A 4,320-nucleotide genomic window follows, 5' to 3' on the forward strand; every position below is an offset into this window, starting at 1 on the left:
CCTTCCCCATCCATTCTTCACCTCTCCACTGTACATCCTCTGATCGATTCCATCCCACTCCACGCATTCGCCATCATCCATTTCATCGCCGTTTTTTTTATCCATGTTTCTCTTCTTCTCAAATCCCTCCCTTTCCTCTGAAGTCTTCCTCTCAAAGACCAACAGAAGAAGTCTCCTTTCCCCCTTTCTTCAGAACCTCTGCAAATCGGGTAAGTTTTCTTCTCCCTTTTCTGATTTCCCCCTTTGTTTACCTGTTGTGGGGCTTCCATTGATGCATCATTGATGGTGTCGGTCTGCTTATCGCAGTACTGACCCACCAAGTGCTACAGCTACAAGAATCAAGTGATTCCAACATGTTTTTCTTCTTTTTTTTTGTTTTGTTTTGTTGCTTGAGTTATTTTCAATATTCTGTTCGGTGTTCTATCTTAATTTGTTTAAATTTCTGTGTAATTCTTGTTTTGAATTATGCCCTGCTCCCTGTTTAGGAGTTGTTCTGATTCCCTATTTTCATTCCCCTGTTTCACCTTACAGTCGATCCCCTGTTTGTTTGAATTGCCTTTGATTTCTCTTTTATTACTTCATGTTTCTCCATTTACTTTTGTTAATATAAGTATAAGAAGTTTAGATCTGATGCTTCTTTGGTGATACATTACTGACTGCACCCGATCCTCCCTGAATGTGGTAAAATTTTGTAAAAGGTTCATGAGGGTATCACCCCTTTCACATAGAGGCAGGAATTTTGATGGTCACACAGTGAGAACGACAATCAGTATGCAGATTATCGCATGTTCTGTAGAAAAACCAGAAGTGCCTTGCCAAGAGATCTGCTGCTCTGGTCCATCCTAGATCGCACCATCAATTCCTTGTGAAATTAATTTGGATCCACCGGTGAAATCACCCGATGTTAAAATTTTTGTTATGGTGTTTGTGCATCAATCGATTTTCATATCAAAATCCATCCCTGCATCTGATCGGCTAACTAACTTGTTTGAATTTTGAAGGACTAACGTTAGAACTCCACTCGCCGATCAGTTTGAGGTTAATCTAAATGTCCGAAACCAGTTGATTAATGGATTTGTCATTTAAACTCTAGATCTGATATTTGGAGTTAGTTTATCTATTCATTACCAATATGAAAATTTCTCTTCTATTATTCGTAAATGCCTATTCCTCACCATTAAAAGTTACAGTGGATCATCATAACATATTATTTCTTTACTATATAACTGCGTTCTGAGACTTTTTGATTCTAAGGTAACAGGTGTTCGGACTCCTTGTCTTGCCAGGAATCCTACGAGCCAAGGTCGTTTGAGGGTTTTCCCTCTCTCAGAGCACAAGACGAAGAGAGGGAAAATTCAGGTAAAAAAAATGAAAGTTAAAATGCTCCATACATTTATAAAACAAAGTGGCATGCTGTAGCTTCATGGACCTGGGATGCCCAAGATAAAACTTATGGTACATGCAGAATGGCGTTTGAAGGTTGTTGTCCTGATTGTAAATTTCCTGGTGATGATTGTCCTCTAATAGGGGGTGCTTGCAACCATGCATTCCACCTCCATTGCATCTTGAAGTGGGTGAACTCGCAGACATCCCAACCACATTGCCCTATGTGTCGCAGAGAATGGCAATTCACAGAGTAATCGCTTTACAGTCTGCCCAGTGTTCTAGATGTACTTCTCTGTCGATTGGACTAAAGTTTGTTGTTTTCCTCACTATTTTGCTTGTTCGTTGGTCAGTCTTTCGGCTCTTCATCTTTCCTTGTTTAAACACTATTTGAGGAATCTGTATGTTCTTCTGATCACTCTTCTTGTATGACTGAAATCGGGTTTTACTTCAACCTGAGCTGATATTCATGTCACATGGTCTGGGTAATTTGTTTTTGCTTTCAAATATTGTCTCTTTCAGTTGCTATTTTATTATTTAATGTGTTGCCTATCGTTTCTCATTGTGATCTCGATTTTATGTTTGCCTCTTTGTGAATTGATTTATTTGTTTTACTTTCCTAATAGCTTTGAATGGTTAGTTTCTTAGTTTTGTGCCCATCCCATATTATCATTAACCTCTGTGTCACCACATACACCATCCGCTAACCTCCACAACCTCCCTATACACTATCTCCATGCCATGCATATACCCCATTCCACCATCTTCAGTCTGCAAAATAGCAATGTTCACTTCTTCATCACCCACTGTAGCTACAACAACAACCACATTCATATGTACCTGCTAAATAGCCACTGCACATGCACAATATAAGTCAATTCCTGCTGTTACACGAACCCTGCTAGATATGCTGTCACGAAATCGATGATATTAAGTGGCACTGTTGGCATTGACAATATGCCCAGAATCAAGTACAAGGAGAATAATCACTATGCTCTAAGTCCACAGGCTGAGAGCCCCGAGACTTGGATTCAGATAATTAGAAAAATCTCTGGTTTGTTTTCTTTTTCTTCATATTATAATTTGTCTGGACAAGTGCCACATGCAGGTTACGTTCCCTCACACATGAGTCATGTATCATTCAATATTTCCTAATCTTCATATGTACCCCTTGCAAACATGTATATCTCCTCACAACCCCCTTTTACTATCACAATATTTGCTAATTACTCCTATAACAAGCTCCAGCCACCACTGCACCCTGTTAGCATTCAGTGAACATTTGTTCTGCATACGTACTTTGTTAACACTTGCTGAGAGTATGTTGTTTACTGACTGTAAATCCAAAAATGCACCATTTGCTACAATTCACACAGCATCCACTGCTGTACCTTTCTGTTGCATCTACCAGATTGTCTCACATCTACCTACAGTATTCACTACCAGCACTACTTATTGTAGCATTACATTCCATCACACTTACACTTTCAACCTCACTTTTTTTTATGCACACTTTGTCAGTTATATATGTTGCCTTCGTAGCAACAGTGCACCTTCACTCGCACCTAGCACTTCATTGTCACCCCTTTTACATTCACACTCCCCGCGTCTCTTACCCAATCCCCTGTCATAAGTTAAATCACTTGTTGCCTTCACTACCCCTTCACAGCACCATTACTGTGTGCACCATCACTTCCCACTTACCTAACACACACACACACACATTCAACAATATGCTTACAAGTTGCATAACATCTACTTCTTGCCCAACATTCACCTTCACACCATGAGAAGTCGAATCTCCTTTCATGTTACTTAGCATTTTTTACCTTGCCTCCATATAATTTCCATGTGCACTCACTTTTCCCGGCACCCCATCTTTTATTTTCTTTACCTTTCACTATTACTACATTGTTTTACCTTCTGATCTGCAGGGAAATGCAAAAAGGATATTGTTCATAACTACTTTCAGTTATTCTGTGCAAATCACCCATCAAGGCTACTTCCTTTGTCATTATGTCCCTATTTTACCATGTTCAGTCGCACGTTGAAATTACATCACTGTGTATGTCCCTGCACAACACATTCTGCATTCGTATTTATGCTCTTTTGGGCATCCACAACAGTGCCGAGCACATGCTGTAGCCCCTTTTAGTAATCCCACCCCAACCGCTTCGCATCACTATCTGCTATACTTGTCCACCACAACCATGGCACCCATGGCAGTCACTTGCTTTCAGCCCAGCGCACCACTTACACTCTCACACTCACTGTAGCTCACAATTCCCATTCCCTATGCACATATATCCTCTGTATATCATTTAGTGCATGCTAGTCAAATATCAGTCCCCTTGTATATATACACATATTACTTTTCTTACCTGCTGCATGTCATTCCCTCTGTATATATCCATTTCCCATGATTTTTCATGCAGCCCTTCATATACTTACAGCTATGCTTTGCATTGCCTTGGTCTCCTACATAAATATAGTAATGACCACTGCATTGTCATAGTTTTTCCTGTTATGGCTACAGCCCCTTAGCTCATCTCCTCTCTCATGCCCTATATATATATATCTATATATATATATGTATATACCTATATATATATAACATATGCATGTATATATACGTATGTATAAGCATACATATTATTTTTTTCATCTTTCCATCATTATATCTTGGTATATGAGCATTTTCTTAGATATCCATATGATATATGCCATTTTTTTTCTATTTTTATGTTAATTCAGTTGTTTTGCAGGGAATATGTAGAAAATATCATTACTTGGAGTTGTAAATTCAATTTTATATGTTGTAATAAGTTAGGACTTAATGAGAAATTTACATTTTCAACTTTTAGATAGAATGAATGAGCATTGTAAATGTCATAAATGGTTTGTTTTTCATGCTTTTTGCCTTTATTTTTTAAACTC

General features: G+C 38.5%; 1 pseudogene; it reads left to right on the plus strand.

Moving 5' to 3' along the window:
• Positions 1-282: 282 nt before the first annotated feature.
• LOC149845912 (anaphase-promoting complex subunit 11 pseudogene) lies at positions 283-1,640 on the plus strand (annotated as a pseudogene).
• The last annotated feature ends 2,680 nt before the right edge of the window (positions 1,641-4,320 follow it).

The sequence above is a fragment of the Nuphar pumila genome, chromosome 2 (assembly GCF_984573655.1).
Source record: "Nuphar pumila chromosome 2, dmNupPumi1.hap1.1, whole genome shotgun sequence".
NCBI lineage: Eukaryota > Viridiplantae > Streptophyta > Magnoliopsida > Nymphaeales > Nymphaeaceae > Nuphar > Nuphar pumila.